Here is a 17632-nt window from a genome sequence, read left to right on the forward strand (position 1 = left end):
ATGCCACTCCAGGAGCCAACAACAGCAGGAACCAAACAGGTTCCTATAATCACATAGGGAATAATGTCAAGAGGAATGAAAAACTTGCCTCCATGTGTTCTAGGACAGACTATAGCAGAGGGTTTCCACTAAAGCGTTTCTGGTTTCTCTAAAGTACAAGGAAACAGACTAGAATAACATTCATGTTACACACATTTTACCACTACCACTCCAAAAAAAGGCTTTTTCTATAGCTCACAGCCCTCTCCTCTCAATGGAGAAAGTGCCACCACTTCTTGAAATTCAATTCAGTCAAACCTCTGGTGAAACAGATTTCTATCACATGTAGAGATGGAATTAATTAAAATTCCAAGGTTACTTAAGGGAAAAAAATTTTTCAACTACAGAAATTTTCATCACAGAAATTCAACTATGCAGCAAATCTGACTGATCCAACAAGTAATAAAAAAAAAAATCACATAACCATCATGAATATTAAAACTGAAAAATCGGGCCGGGCGTGGTGGCTCACTCCTGTAATCCCAGCACTTTGGGAGGTGGAGGTGGGTGGATCACCCGAGGTCAGGAGTTTTAGACCAGCCTGGCCAATACAGAGAAACCCCATCTCTACTAAAAAAAAAAAAATACAAAATTAGCCGGGTGTGGTGGCGGGCACCTGTAATCCCAGCTACTCAGGAGGCTGAGGCAGGAGAATTGCTTGAACCTGGTAGGCAGAGGTTGCAGTGAGCCGAGATGGCGCCATTGCACTCCAGCCTGGGCGACAGAGCAAGACTCTGTCTTAAAAAAAAAAACCTGAAAAATCCTAGGACTTCTACAACAAATGAAATCTGGATGTTTTACTCCTCCCTGAAAGAGAAAATGAAGGAGGAAGAAGATATAACTACTGAATGATGAAATTCTTTCAAACATATTTTTTTAACAAAAACATAATGCATCCCCAAAACGCAGCTTTCCCCACTAATGTGACTCTTTCCTCTTCCCCCAGATTTTTTTTAAAGCCAGTCAAATTTAGCAGTGGGGGGGTTTGTATACCAACTGCAGTGACACTAATGTTAATAAGCTCTGATAACCCACTACCATCAGACCAGCCCCAAATTATTTTTTTAAAGCCCTAAAAATGTAAATTCGGAAGACTACCTTCATATACTACCTTATGTGGTAAATATTAGATACTATGGGTTATTCCCAGATACAAGGCAGCCCAGGAGCTGAGTCCTCTCATCTAAAATGATGACAAATCAATGAGAAGTCTACTCCTGTGTTCAATTAAATAACCAGAGCTGCAAAGAAAGCTTCATTTAAAAAGACAGACTAGGAATAACTAATACAAAAGCAATGTAAATTAAATATCTGAAAATCATCCAAAACAGAAGTCAGGGAATGACCTCACGCCCAACCCCTCAAGGCAAAGAAAAAATCTCATTATCCTGAAAGCACTGAAGTACAGCACTGGGAGATAGGCGGACGTGTACAGAAAATAGTCAATTGCAGTAAATCAGTAATAGTTCAAAGTCATGCCCTATAACACAGCCAGTGACCAATAATCAATGAGACAATAACACTTTCAATGTAGCTTTGTTTTTGTGACTTTGTTCATCAAAACTGTTTCTTGGCCAGGCACAGTGGCTCATGCCTGTAATCCCAGCACTTTGGAAGGCCGAGGCAGGTGGATTATCTAAGGTCAGGAGTTTGAGACCGGCCTGGCCAACATGGTGAAACCCCGTCTGTACTAAAAATACAAAAAAATTAGCTAGGCGTGGCGGCTGGCGCCTGTAATCCCAGCTACTCAGGAGGCTGAGGCAGGAGAATCACTTGAACTCGGCAGGCGGAGGTTGCAGCGAGCTGAGATTGTGCCACTGGGTAACAGAGTGAGACTGTCTCAAAAAACAAACAAACAACAACAACAAAAAAAAATTTCTTGCTTTTTCTTTCTTTCTTCCTTGAGAAAGGGTCTCACCCTACAACCCAGTTTGCAGTGCAAGTGGCACAATCACAGCTCACTGCAGCCTTAACCTCCCAGGCTCAAGCAATCTTCCCACCTCAGCCTCCTGAGTAGCTGGGACTACCACATCCAGCTAATCGTTTTATTTTGTTTGCAAAGACAGGATCTCACTATGTTGCTCAGGCCGGTCTCAAACTCCTGACCTCAAACAATCCTCCTGCCATAGCCTTCCAAAAAACTGTTTCAATGGAAGTTGTAAAATTGTATTACAGCTATTTCTATAGAGCTGCTCATCTTAGAATGCAAATCAACTCTATGTCAGAGCCAACATGGCCTCCTCAGCTGTATTTTAGTTAGTAACAGCCACAAGATTTCCAAGAACTGAGAACTAGGGTACCACAATTAGCCTCTGCAACACTGCTAAGACAAGTACTATTTGGCTCTTAACCTCTAAGCAATTCACAACAACCAAGGAGCAGCTGCAAACACATTTCCAGATACTTTACAGACTGGCAGCAAAAGATACAACCCTTTTTCTTTTCTAGGCGTAGGAATCTATAATACAAAAGGGAGAATTGTGTCCTTTTGATTGTAAAGTTAAAAACAAACTTCAAATCACAGTGCTTCAACATCTCCAAAAATGACGCTGCATAAACCCAAGGCAGATTAGGACATCTGTTTTCAAAGCCTGAGTCAATTTTCCATTTCACCAAAAACACTGATTCCTGGACTTAGTAAATTGGTGCAGAGCAGCTCAATGTTCATAACTAGTATTTCCTCCCCTGTACATCCCAGGAGCGGGTTTAGAGACGCTGACTAAAAAAAATGAAGTCACACAAGCCCAAAGTTATTACCATCAGCCAACATTTAATACTAAAGAGGGGAGTTAATCAGAGGAAAGACACACATGCTAATTCAGAAATCCAGACCAAAGCTAGACAGGCTAAAACAGAGTCTGAATACAAAAGCAGTATTAGGGGAAGGCTAAGGAGTTTGCCATGGAGATGTAAGATGGCATTAATGGTTTAAAAAGAATCCTTCTAAAGCAGGGTTTCCTAACTTGCCTGAAGATAAGACACATTTAGGGCATTTGTTTAAAAACAAACACACTTTAAAAAAAGATCCCTGGGCGCTAATCTAAACCAACTAAAATCAGAAGTTTTCCAGGAGAATGATCTGGTAATCTGTATATCCAACAAGCACTTTAAGTGATTCTTGGTGTTAGGGGAGTCTAGAAAACACTATGCTAAAGGAGTATTAGTAATCAACTGTAAAGACACTGTGGTGTCTGAATGGATATTGGCAAGGAAAAGCTGATGAATATGTTGAATAACATGTTAAACATAATATATTGCATGCATTAATCAATGTTCCATCATAAAACACCATTAAAATTACAGCAAAAGGATTTTTTTTTTTTTTTGAGACGGAGTCTCATTCTGTTGCCCAGGCTAGAGTGCAGTGGCGCGATCTCGGCTCACTGCAAGCTCCACCTCTCGGGTTCACGTCATTCTCCTGCCTCAGCCTCCCAAGTAGCTGGTACTACAGGCGCCTGCCACCACGCCCAGCTAATTTTTTTGTATTTTTAGTAGAGACAGGGTTTCACCATGTTAGCCAGGATGGTCTCCATCTCCTGACCTCGTGATCTGCCTGCCTCAGCCTCCCAAAATGCCGGGATTACAGGCGTGAGATACCGTGCCCGGCCAGGATATTTTTTTATAAAGACATAAACCAAACAACAAGCAAAAAAACTGGGAAAGGAGACAGCAGAGAGAGAGATGTCAACAAAGTTTTGGAAGGTAAAAAGCAAATGCACTAGTGATAAATAACTTCACAAAAGTAAAAAAAAAAAAAAAAAAAAAAACACTGCAGTGGGAAGAAGCAAGCAGATTCCCACCACAGATGAACTTCTGAATCAAAACGTCTCAGAAATTAGAGGCACCTGGTACCTCGGGAAGATGGGGTGATAGTGTAGAAGGGGCTAAACAGGAGCACTGGTTGAAAGTCTGGGACTGGCGCGGTGGCTCACACCTGTAATCCCAGAAGTTTGGGAGGCCGAGGCAGGTGGATTACTTGAGCTCAAGGGTTCGAGACCAGCCTGGTCAACCTGGTGAAACCCCGTCTCTACTAAACATACAAAAAAATTAGCCGATTGTGGTGGCTCATGCCTGTAGTTGCCAGCGACTTGGGAGGCTGAGGCAGCAGAATTGCTTGAACCTGGGAGGTGGAGGTTGCAGTGAGCTGAGATTGCACCACTGCACTCCAGCCCGGGCGACAGAGCAAGACTCCATCTTAAAAAAAAAAAGAAAAGTCTGTATAATAAATGGATTCCTCCATCCCTCCCCATGCTGCCAGGCAAATTAGAAAAGTTAAACCAGGCCAGGCTCGGTGGCTCATGCCTGTAATCCCAGCACTTTGGGAGGCCAAGGTGGGTGGAACACCTGAGGTCAGGAGTTCAAGACCAGCCTGGCCAAGATGGTAAAACCCCATCTCTATTAAAAATACAAAAATTAGCCGGGCACGGTGGCAGGCACTTGTAATCCCAGCTACTTGGGAGGCTGAGGCAGGAGAATCCTTTGAATCCGGGTGGCAGAGGTTGCAGTGGGCCAAGAGAGCACCACTGCACTCCAGCCTAGATGACAGAGTGAGACTCCGTCTCAAAAAAAAAAAAAAAAAAAAGAAAAGCTGAACCAAAGAGTCCAAAGGAACTAGTCACAGCTAAGGGCAGTGACGGAAATAAGGGTATCAAGTGAAAAGCCTAATGAGTCAATGGTGAGACCTCTCCTACCTCCCCAGCTCCTTTCTCTCACTTGGCTCCAAAAACATTGGCAGCCAGACTTACACTCAAACACCTGCCACTGGCTTATACTCTCTAGGCAGGGGACTGGAGGAGTTCTTTTACCAGCCTGCCAGGGTGCCTGTAATCCCAATACCCTATAGTAGGGTCCACCAGTTGATGAGCTTCTTAGTGTCACATTCTTAAAAATAAACAGAAGCCAAGGCTGGGCGCAGTGGATCACGCCTGTAATCCCAGCACTTTGGGAGGCTGAAGGGGGCAGATCACGAGGTCAGGAGATCGAGACCATCCTGGCTAACACAGTGAAACCCCGTCTCTACTAAAAATACAAAAAATTAGCCGGGCGTGGTGGCGGGCGCCTGTGGTCCCAGCTACTTGGGAGGCTGAGGCAGGAGAATGGCGTGAACCTGGGAGGCGGAGCTTGCAGTGAGCCGAGATCGCACCACTGCACTCCAGCCTGGGCGACAGAGCGAGACTCCGTCTCAAAAAAATAAATAAATAAATAAAATAAAATAAACAGAAGCCAGACACAGTGGCATGAGCCTGTAGTCCCAGCTACTTGGAGGTAGGAGGATAACTTAAGCCCAGGAGTTTGAATCCAGCCTGAGCCCCACAGCAAAACCCCATCTCTTAAAAAATAAATGGCCGGGCACGGTGGCTCACGTCTGTAATCCCAGCACTTTGGGAGGCCAAGGCGGGCGGATTATGAGGTCAGGAGTTTCAGACCAGCCTGACCAAGGTGGTGAAACCCCATCTCTACTAAAAATACAAAAATTAGCCACACTGATGGCACGCGCCTATAATCCCAGCTACTCGGGAGGCTGAGGCAGGAGAATCGCTTGAACCCGGGAGGCGGAGGTTTGCAGTGAGCCGAGATTGTGCCACTGCACTCCAGCCTGGGCGACAGAGTGAGATTCCGTCTCAAAAAAATAATAATAAATAAATAAGGGCAGGTGCGGTGGCTCACACCTGTAATCCCAACACTTTAGGAGGCCGAGGCAGGCAGATCACCTGAGATCAGGAGTTCAAGACCAGCCTGGCCAACATGGTAAAACCCTGTCTCTACAAAACTACAAAAATTAGCCGGGCATGATGGCGGGTGCCTGTAATCCCAGCTATTTGGGAGGCTGAGACAGGAGAATTGCTTGAACTGGGGAGGCAGATGTTGCAGTGAGCCAAGATCGTGCCATTGTACTCCAGCCTGGGCAACAGAGCCAGACTCCATCTCAAATAAATAAATAAATAAATAATAAAAATTGAATAAGCAGCTAAGAATTATCAAACAACTGAAGAAAATCTCTAACACGAAAGATAAGAATCAAAATAACAAAACAGAATTCCTGACAATGTCCAAAAATACATGTAAAATTCAGATAATAAAAAGAGCCCTTGGAGCCAGGGGTGGTGGCTCACGTCTGTAATCCCAGCACGTTGGGAGGCCAAGGCGGGTGGATCACAAGGTCAAGAGCTTTTTTTTTTTCTTTTGAGACGGAGTCTCCCTCTGTTGCCAGGCTGGAGTGCAGTGGCACCATCTTGACTCACTGCAACCTCCGCCTCCCGGGTTCAAGCAATTCTCCTACCTCAGCCTCCTGAGTAGCTGGGATTACAGGCGCACGTCACCACACCTGGCTAATTTTTTTTTTGGTATTTTAGTAGAGACAGGGTTAGGAGTTTGAGACCAGCGTGACCAACAGGGTGAAACCCCATCTTTACTAAAAATATAAAAATTAGCTGGGCATGGTGTCAGGTGCCTGTAATCCCAACTACTTATGAGGCTGAGGCAGGAGAATCATTCGAACCCGGGAGGCGGAGGTTGCAGTGAGCCGAGATCACGCCACTGCACTCCAGCCTGGGCGACAGAGTAAGACTCTGTCTAAAAAAAAAAACAAAAAGCCCTTGGAAATTAAACAAACTGATAACAGGAATTAAGCGACAACAGAGAGTCGGAAGAACAGCTAAGGAAATCTCACAAAAATTGAATGAAGGAAAAAAAAATTAGGGTTGGGCGTGGTAGCTCACACCTGTTATCCGAAGCACTTTGGGAGGCCAACACAGGCGGATCATTTGAGGTCAGGAGTTTGAGACCAGCCTGGCCAACATGGTGAGACTCTGTCTCTACTAAAAATACAAAAATCAGGCGGGCGTTGTGGCACACGCCTGTAATCCTAGCTACTTAGGAGGCTGAGGCAGGGGAATCCCTTGAACCCAGGAGGCGGAGATTGCGGTGACCCGAGATAGCACCACTGCATGCCAGCCAGGATGACAAAGTGAGACTCTGCCTCAAAAAAAAAAAAAAAGAAAAATTGAATAGGAAAAAAAAATTAGAGTACCAACCTAGGAGTTTCACCATCTGAGTAACAGGGTTTCCAGAAAGAGAGAGGAGATAAATAATTATCAAAGTGAGAATACATTATCAATACAAGAAATAATACAAGAAAATTTCCCAGGATAGATTGAAATAAGCTTCCAGACTGAAAAGGTCCACTGAATGCTGAGTATGATGAATTTTTAAATATCCACACCAAGGCACAACATGGTTGCATTTCAGAATGTCAGGGATAAAGGCAAGATCCTAAAGTCTTCCAGAGAAAAAACACAGATCCCATACAAAGAATCTAGAGTCAAAATAGCATCAAACTTCATAATGCCACTATTAAAAGTTAGAAACCTTGGGAGGCCGAGGCGGGTGGATCATGAGATCAGGAGTTCAAGACCAGCCTGGCCAAGATGGTAAAACCCCGTCTCTACTAAAAACACAAAAATTAGCCGGCCGTGATGGTGGGCGCCTGTAATCTCAGCTACTCAGGAGGCTGAGGCAGGGAATTGCTTGAACCCAGGGAGGTGGAGGTTGCAGTGAGCTGAGATCGCACCACTGCACTCCTGCCTGGGCGACAGAGTGAGACTCCGTCTTAAAAAAAAAAAAAAAAAGAGGCTGAGTGGGGCGGCTCATGCCTGTAATCCCAGCACTTTGGGAGGCCAAGCCAGGAGGATCGGTTGAGGCCAGGAGTTCGAGACCAGCCTGGCTAATATGGCAAAACTCCATCTCTACACACGCCTGTAGTTCCAGCTACTCGGGAGGCTGAGGCAAAAGAATCGCTCAAACCGGGAGGTGGAGGTTGCAGTGAGCCAAGATTGCACCACTGCACTCCAGCCTGGGCAACAGAGCAATTCTCTGTCTCAAAAGAAAAAAAAAGGTTAGAAGACCACAAAGCAAGGGCTTATAATTTCCAAAGAAATATAATCTCCAGTAGAAAATTTTATATCTAGGCTGGGCACAGTTGACTCATGCCTGTAATCCCAGCACTTTGGGAGGCTGAGGCGGGTGGATCACCCCGAGGTCAGGAGTTCGAGACCAGCATGGCCAACACGGTGAATGAAACCCTTTCGTCACCAAAAATACAAAAAATTAGCCAGGCGTGGTGGCAGATGCCTATAATCCCAGCAACTCGGGGTGGTGCTGAGGCAGGAGAATCGCTTGAATATGGGAGGCCGAGGTTGCAGTGAGCCGAGATCCCATCACTGCACTCCGGCCTGGGTGACAGAGCAAGACTCCATCTCAAAAAAAAAAAAAATTTTTTTAATCCAGTCAAACTGCCAAGTGTGAAGGAAGAAAGGAGGTAATTCAGATATGCAAGGCCTCAAAAAAGTCCCACTCTCCAGAGGCCAGGCGCGGTGGCTCATGCCTGTAATCCCAGCACTTTGGGAGGCCAAGACAGGCAGATCACCTGAGGTCGGGAATTCGAGACCAGCCTGACCAACATGGAAGAAACCCGTTCTCTACTAAAAATACAAAATTAGCTGGGCATGGTGATGCATGCTTGTAATCCCAGCTACTCAGGAGGCTGAGGTAGGAGAATCGCTTGAACCCGGGAGGCGGAGGTTGTGGTGAGCTGAGATCGTGCCATTGCACTCCAGCCTGGGCAACAAGAGCGAAACTCCATCTCAAAAAAAAAAAAAAAAAAAGTCTCACTCTCCAAAGACTCCTTTCATAAAGCCTCTGGAAGAGGTGCTCCACTAATGTGCTTCAATGATGAGAAGAGGTTTATACCTGTCAGAGTTTGGGGATGAATCAGTGACTTTCCGTAAAACAAGCAGAAAACAAAAAAGGGAAGGAAGGAAAAGAATGACAATTACTATGTCTAGGGAAAAACTACACAAGGAAGTAAAGGTAATTGAATGATACAGTCATTATACTGGGCGCTAAATTTTTTTTCTTTTGTAACTTTCACTTCTACTTCCTTCTGGATTCATCTGGAGGCCTGGGAACTACATTTATCAGAATCCTCCATCAGTGCCATTGTGGTTTAAATTCTACCAACACTTAAGATTTGCACAATGGGCTGGGCGTGGTGGCTCAAGCCTGTAATCCCAGCACTTTGGGAGGCCGAGGCGGGCGGCCATCCTGGCTAACACAGTGAAACCCTGCCTCTACTAAAAATACAAAAAATTAGCTGGGTGTGGTGGCGGACGCCTGTAGTCCCAGCTACTAGGGAGGCTGAGGCAGGAGAATGGCGTGAACCCAGGAGGCGGAGCTTGCAGTGAGCTGAGATCGTGCCACTCTGCACTCCAGCCTGGGTGACAGAGCAAGACTCCGTCTCAAAAAAAAAAAAAAAAAAAAGGAAAAAAAGAAGATTTGCACAATGGAAGAAGGGTAGATGCCATTATTGCTTCTCCAGTAGCAATGAGAGCGTGCGTGGCCTAGGACAGATGGCAGACATGTGGTTTGCAGCCATTTCTAATTTTCTGCAAACTGCCTGTTTTGGTGCTTAAGGCAGCTAAGATTATTAACGGAAGCCATTTCTTGAAATTCCTGCAACGAGGTTTCCCTGACCTATGCTCTTCCAGCCTTCCAATGGTCTTGCAAGCATCTAAAATATCCTCTTTGAAATAACAAAAATGGTTTTTCTTTTTTTTTGAAGAAAGGGTCTCGCTCTTTCACCCAGGCTGGAGTGCAGTGGTGTGATCATGGCTTACTGCATGCAGCCTTGACCTACCAGCTCAAGTGATCCTCCCACCTCTCAGCCTCCCAAATAGCTGGAACTACAAGTGCATGCCACCATACCCAGATAATTTCTGGGTTTTTTTTTTTTTGGTTTTTTTTTTTTTTTTTGAGACAGAGTCTCACTCTGTCACCAGGCTTGAATGCAGTGGCGCGATCTCAGCTCACTGCAACCTCCGCCTCCCAGGTTCTCCCAAGCAATTCTTCTGCCTCAGCCTCCCGAGTAGCTGGGACTACAGGCATGCGCCTCCCAAGTAGCTAGGACTACAGGCGTGCGCCTCCCGAGTAGCTGGGACTACAGGCACGTGCCACCACACCCAGCTAATTTTTGTATTTTTAGTAGAGACAGGGTTTTACCATGTTGGCCAGGATGGTCTCAATCTCTTTACCTTGTGATCTGCCTGCCTCAGCCTCCCAAAGTGCTGGGATTACAGGCGTGAGCCACTGTGCCTGGCCTGTTTTTTTTATTATTATTTTTTGAGATGGAGTTTTCTTCTTGTTGCCCAGGCTGGAGTGCAATGGCACAATCTCAGCTCACCGCAACCTCTGTCTCCCACATTCAGGCAATTCTCCTGCCTCATCCTCCCGAGTAGCTGAGATTACAGGCATGCACCACCACGCCTGGCTAAATTTGTATTTTTAGTAGAGATATGGTTTCTCCATGTTGGTCAGGTTGGTCTCGAACTCCCAACCTCAGGTGATCCGCCCGCCTCGGCTTCCCAAAGTGTTCAGATTACAGGTGTGAGCCACAGTGCCCGGCCCAATTTTGTATTTTTAGTAGAGACGGGGTTTCACCATGTTGGCCAGGCTGGTCTCAAACTCCCAATCTCAGGCCTCGGCCTCCTAAAGTGCTGGGATTACAGGCTTCTGCCATCACCTTCAGCCTCAACAGATAATATGTAAGAATGGAAAACTCAAGAAAGAACTGTATAGCCAGGTGCAGTGGTGCACACCTGTACTCCCCACTAAGGCAGGAGGACTGCTTGAGCCCAAGAGTTCAAAGCCATCCTGGACAACACAGCAAGACTTCAGCTATCAAAAAAAAAAAGAAAGAATAAACAGCCTAAACGTACTATATAGAAATATGGATAATATACATCAGGGAAAAAAAATTGCAAAAGTGGTTAAAAACAAACAAGCAGAAATAAAGTAGTGTTTTTTTTTCTAATTATAAGCCTTGTAGTACTATCTGATTCTTTATGTATTCTTACTATTTTGATAAAAAACAATTACCAAAAACCAAAAAACCCTAACACTGTATAAGCAAAATCACCATATAAACAAACTGAGCAAAATTTCAAAATATAAGGTCAATGTTGGATCTGGTACCAATGCAGTTAAGGAGAATAGAAAATCCCAAACAAAACAAAAAATTTTAAAGACTTAATTAAGCCCAACTCTAGAACCAGTATCTTGACTCAACTCAAATGGCAGCAGGCTGGCTAATGTGACCTGAATCTCTGCCACAGCCTGGGTGTAACCACACAGTGATCAACAACCCCACAGCTTACTCTAACAGAGAGCAAATATGAGAGCAACTTCCAATCTACCATAGGAAATCATAACCAAAATTAATTGCAAAAGTATGCACAAAAATAGAGAAATGAGCCAGGTATGGTGGCTCACGCCTGTAATACCAGCACTTTGGGAGGCCGAGGCGGGCAGACGACCTGAGGTCGGGAGTTCAAGACCAGCCTGACCAACATGGTGAAACCCTGTCTCTACTAAAAATGCAAAATTAGCCGGGCATGGTGGCGCATGCCTGTAATTCCAGCTACTCAGGAGGCTGAGGCAGGAGAATCGCTTGAACCAGGAGGCAGAGGTTGCAGTGAGCCGAGATCACACCATTGCACTCCAGCCTGGGCAACATGAGTGAAACTCCACCTCAAAAAAAAAAAAGAGAAATTAATATTAAAATCAATTACTGGCCGGGCACGGTGGCTCATACCTGTAATCCCATCACTTTGGGAGGCCAAGGTGGATCACTTGAGCTCAGGAATTCCAGACCAGCCTGGGAAACATGGCAAAAGCGTCTACAAAAATACAAAAATTAGGCCAGGCATGGTGGTACTCATGCCTGTAATCCCAGCACTTTGGGAGGCCAAGGCGGGTGGACTGCTTGAGGTCAGGAGTTCGAGACCAGCCTGGCCAACATGGTGAAACCCTGTCTCTACTAAAACTACAAAAATTAGCTGTGTGTGGTGGCGTGCACCTGTGATTCCAGCTACTCCAGAGGCTGAAGCATGAGAATTGCTTGAACCTGGGAGCCACAGACTACAGTGAGCTGAGATCACGCCACTGTACTCTGGTCTGGGCAATAGAGCGAGACCCTGTCTCAAAAAAAAAAAAAAAAATTAGCCAGGCATGGTGGCATGTGCCTGCAATCCCAGCTACTCAGGACGCTGAGGTGGGAAGATCGCTTGAGCCCAGGAGGCAGAGGTTGCAGTGAGCAGATATCACACCACTGCACTCCAGCCTGGGTGACAAAGCCAGATCCTGTCTCAAAAAAAAAAAAAAAAGTAAAATCAATTACCTTAACTCTCTTTTTAGGTCTTGTTTTCAATGTAATGCCACTAACTGCTAAAAAAAAAAGAAAGAAAAAATCAAAGAATCTTTAGACATTCTAAGAAACTGTTAATTAGATTTAAAATGCAATTACGAGGCAGGCTGAAACCTAGTCATTGATGACCAAAAAAAACAGCTCTTCTCAGATTTTAAGCTAGCCATATCTCATATTATTACTAGCTCCCAACTTCCAAGAGCCAGGCTTCATCTGCACGCTCCATATATAAAAGTAGAAAAGCGGCCGGGCATGGTGGCTCACGCCTGTAATCCCAGCACTTTGAGGCGCCAAGGCGGGTGGATTACAAGGTCAGGAGGTCAAGACCAGCCTGGCCAAGATGGTGAAACCCTGTCTCTACTAAAAATACAAAAAATTAGCTGGGCGTGGTGGCGGGCACCTGTAATCCCAGCTACTCAGAGGCTGAGGCAGAGAACTGCTTGAACCCGGGAGGCAGATGTTGCAGTGAGCTGAGATCGTGCCACTGCACTCCAGCTGGGACACAGAGCAAGACTCCGTCTCAAAAAAAAAAAAAAAAAAGGTAGAAAAGCACAGAGAACAGTCAGATAGAAGGAAAATCCAGTGATGACAGTCCCCACTAAGAAAAGGCCTGAAAGAAAACTTAAACAGATGCTCCATAAAATGCTGATCCAGACTTCACATGGAGACAAATGTCATGCCTCATTTCAAAGATAATATATTAAGTCCCAACTCACCACAGATAATCTAATAACAAATCTGTGACTTTCATTGTCAAGGAGTCTCTTCTCTTACATTCTAATACCCTTAAGCCATCAGAAACACAGATGCTCCTTGCTGAAATGCTAGAAAATTTGCACATTTCCGTCCCTTGATCACTAGTGATGGGCTGCTAAGTCAAGAGTCTACTTTAAGTTATAAAAACAGGGCAAGCTGATCCAATTAAACAAAAGTACTAAATCAAACAGGACCATCTGGGTTTTAAGTACTGTGATTTCTGAACAAAAGTCAATACACTTGCAGATAAAAACGCTTTCATATATTCAGAATTATAATGGCCCTTGGGCTACCTTGCGTGTCCAACAAGACTTACGTGTCATGCTAAGACATATGGCCCAGATGATGGGTATGACAGTATACTATATTCATCGGTTCAAAATAAAAGAACATCTGTTCTCTCCCTAGCACCATGAAGATTATTTTTAAAATAGTCAACATTCCCTAACAGTAAATAGGTTTTTTCTTTTTTTAAACACTCCTCCCTGCTCCTCCCACTAAAAGTAAATAGGTTTTCTGTTTCCTAAATAGCAAGTCTGGTAAACTAACAATCCCATCATCCCCCATAATCTAAAAATTGTTCCCCAATAATCCTAATCTCCAAAACAATTTCTAAGATCCTAAAATTCTAAGAGCTAATCCAGCCAACCAAGTTTGATTTGCAGGACCTATGAGAAATCAAGACTAAAAGAATAGGTTTCATCCAGGAAAGTTCTTATAAAAACTGTTTCACTGCACAAGCATCAGACTTCTTTATGACACTGATGGTCTCATCATCAACACTAGTAAAAGAACTGACAGGAAAAAAAAAAAAAAGCCCTATTTTAGAAGCTGACCTCAAAATTCACTATCCTATTACTCTTTTAGTTGTTGTTTTTTGAAACAGGGTCTCACTCTGTCTCCGAGGCTGGAGTGCAGTGGTGCTGCAACAGCTCACTGCAACCTCCCTCTCCTGGGGCTCAAGTGATCCTCCTCCCTCAGCCTCCTGAGCGGCTGGCACCACAGGTGCTCATCACCATGCCCAGCTAATATTTTAATTACATAGAGTCTGGGGGGTCTCCCTATGTTGCCCAGATTGGTTTTGAACTTCTAGGCTCAAGTGATCCTCCCACCTTGGTCTCCCAAAGTGTTGGTATTACAGGCATGAGCCACCATGCCAGCCTATTTACCCATTTTTTAGGACAGCTCACATTCTGAAGCCTTGCCTCCTACCTGTCTGTTTTTCACTCCCTAAGCTCCAGCCACACTGGAACCTCTTTCAATTCCTCAAAATACAAACATTCTTTCCCTCCTCAGGACATTAACCTGTGCCATCTCCTCTACCTAGGTCAGTCTTTTGTCCTCCCTTCATTCTTAGGTTTCACCCTTAAAAGTCAATTCCTCAGAGACCTTCTCTGACTGCCCTTCCTCTCAATCAACCTGGGATGGGCTAACCATTAGCTGTCTCCACAGCATTTACAGCAACAGTAATAATTATTTGTTTAATAAATGTCTTTGGGCCAGGCACGGTGGCTCACACCTACAATCCCAGCACTTTAGGAGGCCGAGGCAGGAAGATCATTTGAGGTTAGGAGTTTGAGGCCAGCCTGGCCAACATGGTGAAACCCCATCTCTACTAAAAATACAGAAAAAATTAGCCAGACATGGTGGCATGCACCTGTAGTCCCAGCTACTTGGGAGGCTACAGCAGAATGGCTTGAACCTGGGAGGCAGAGGTTGCGGTGAGCCAAGATCGTGCCACTGCACTCCAGCCTGGCTAACAGAGCTAGACTCTGTCTAAAACAAATAAATAAATAAATGAATAAATGTCTTTGGCCAGGTGCGGCGGCTCACACCTGTTATCCCAGCACTTTGGGACGCCAAGGTGGGCGGATCACCTGAGGTCAGGAGTTCAAGACCAGCCTAATAAGGAGAAACCCCGTCTCTACTAAAAATACAAAATTAGCCGGGGGTGGTGATGCATGCCTGTAATCCCAACTACTCGGGAAGCTGAGGCAGGAGAATCGCTTGAACCCGGGAGGCGGAGGTTGCGGTGAGTTGAGATCGTGCCATTGCACTCCAGCCTGGGCAACAAGAACAAAACTCATCTAAAAAAAAAAAAAGACCAGCCTGGGCAACTTGGCCAAGCCCCACCTCTACAAAAACTACAAAAATTAGCCACGGTGGCATGCATCTGCAGTCCCAGCTATTTAGGAGGCTAAGGCAAGAGAATCACTTGAGCCCAGGAGGTGGAGGTCGCAGTGAGCCAAGATGGGAATGAAACCTTGTCTAAAAAAAAAAAGTCTTCCACCGTAAGTGGAAGACCAAGTCAGGGCCAGGTGTGGTGGCTCATGCCTGTAATTATGGCACTTCGAGATAGGAGGACTGCTTAAGCCCGAGTTCAAGACCAGCCTGGGCAACAAAGTGAGACCTCACGTCTACAAAAAATTTAAAAAATTGTGCACACACCTGTGGTCCCAGCTACACAGGAGGCTGAGGTGGGAGGACTGCTTGAGCCCAGAAGGTTGAGGCTACAATGAACCATGTTTGCACCACTAAATTCCCGCCTGGGTGACAGAGAGAGACTCTGTCTCAAAAAAAAAAAAGACCAAGAAAATTTGTTCACTGCCCTATCTGCATCCCCTGCATCCCCTGCATCCCCTACCACAGTACTTGGCACACAGTAGGAACTCAAAAATTCTTGTTGAATAAATGAATAACGAACATCAAAAAAAATCAGCTTCAGCAATTCTAGTTCTAAGAATTTACCCTACAGACACAGTCATATATGCAAAGAGCCAAATATATATGCTTCTTCACTGCAGCATAGTTTGTAATAGCAAAAGACTGGAAACTGTGTATGTCTATCAGTGTAAGGTAGGTGCCAAGTATCTTTATTGCTGATAGGGAGTAACAGTCAAAAGAGGTATAAAAACAAGCAAAAGATACAGATAGTATTAACAGTGTGCTACATTTATTAAAAAAACAACAAAAAAAACCAAGAAATATACATATTTGCTTTATATGTACCTGGTATCTCTGGAACAAACTTTTTTTGTTTTTTGTTTTGTTTTGAGACAAAGTCTTGCTCTGTCACCCAGGCTGGAGTGCAGTGGCACAATTTTAGCTCACCATTCCGCCTCCCAGGTTCAAGTGATTCTTGTGCCTCAGCCTCCCGAGTAACTGGGACTACAGGCACACACCACCATGCCCCGCTAATTTTTATATTCTTAGTAGAGACAGGGTTTCACCACGTTGGCCAGGCTGGTCTCCAACTTCTGACCTCAGGTGATCCGCCCGCCTCAGCCTCCCAAAGTGCACGGATTACAGGTGTGAGCCACCGCAACCAGCCTGGAACAGATCTAAAGAAAATAATAATACGAGTTGCCTCTGGGAAGATGAACTGGATTGATAGGAAGACAAACATAGATGTTTCCAAGGGTATTCACTATATACTTTCTTTTTCTTGGCAGGTGAGTTGATACATACTCCTTAGTGGATTCTGACTTCCATGGCCACCATCCTGCTTATATATTTTTTTATCTTTTAAATTTTGTATTATTTATTTAAAATATAACATTTGTGGCCAGGAGCAGTGACTCACGCCTGTAATCCCAGCACTTTGGAAGGCCGAGGCAGGCAGATCACGAGGTCAGGAGTTTGAGACCAGCCTGGCCAACACGGTGAAACCCCGTGTCTACTAAAAATACAAAAATTAGCTGGACGTGGTGGCACACACCTGTAATCTCCGCTACTTGACACGGTGAGGCAGGAGATTGCTTGAGCCTGGGAGGCGGAGCTTGCAGTGAGCCCAGATCTTGCCACTCCACTCCAGCCTGGCTGACACAGTGAAACTCTGTCTCAAAAATAAATAAATAAATAGGCTGGGCGTGGTGGCTCACGCCTGTAATCCCAGCACTTTGGGAGGCTGAGGCGGAAAGATCACTAGGTCAGGAGTTCAAGACCAGCCTGGGCAACAAGGTGAAACCCCACCTCTACTAAAAAATACAAAAATTAGTTGGGCATGGTGGCGTGCACCTGTAATCTCAGCTACTCAGGAGGCTAAGGCAGCAGAATCGCTTGAACTCAGGAGGTGGAGGCTGCAGTGAGCCGAGATTGTGCCATTGCACTCCAGCCTGGGCAACAGAGCAAGACTCAGTCTCAAAAATAATAATAATAATAATAAATTTAAAAAATTAAAAAAATAAAATTTGCTAAAAACAGTTCTGTTCTTATTTCTAAGACAAGGAAAGAAACAGTTTAAATGTCTCACATCTGGATCTTAGATAATAAACATCCTCCCTACTAGGTGAGCACTGGGAGGGCAGGAACGGAAGAAGGAAAAGTCCACTTATCCACAAATCTCAGACATCGCATCTCATACTAGTGTACTACCTTAGAAGAAAATTCCAAAGGCCGGGCACAGTGGCTCATGCCTGTAATCCCAGCACTTTGGGAGGCCAAGGTGGGCGGATCGCGAGGTCAGGAGTTCGAGACCAGTCTGGCCAACATAGTGAAACCCCGTCTCTACTAAAAATACAAAAAAAAAAAAAAATTAAATTAGCCAGGTGTGGTGGTGTGCGCCTGTAATCCCAGCTA

General features: G+C 44.9%; 1 protein-coding gene across 5 annotated transcripts in view; it reads right to left on the bottom strand.

The window, feature by feature from the left end:
- The window catches only part of WIPF2 (WAS/WASL interacting protein family member 2), a 62460-nt gene that overhangs the window by 38190 nt on the left and 6638 nt on the right, over positions 1-17632 (bottom strand). Inside the window, exon 1 of one of the 5 annotated variants that reach the window (XM_016931858.4) lies at positions 17429-17563. The exons of 3 other annotated variants lie outside the window; for them this stretch is intronic. The gene's annotated coding sequence lies outside the window, so the exon portion shown is untranslated. Of the gene's footprint in view, positions 1-16772; positions 16890-17428; positions 17564-17632 lie in introns of those variants that run through there. One more of the 5 variants, XM_063798591.1, reaches the window with a different exon arrangement.

The sequence above is a fragment of the Pan troglodytes genome, chromosome 19 (assembly GCF_028858775.2).
Source record: "Pan troglodytes isolate AG18354 chromosome 19, NHGRI_mPanTro3-v2.0_pri, whole genome shotgun sequence".
In the NCBI taxonomy this organism is placed as follows: Eukaryota; Metazoa; Chordata; class Mammalia; order Primates; family Hominidae; genus Pan; species Pan troglodytes.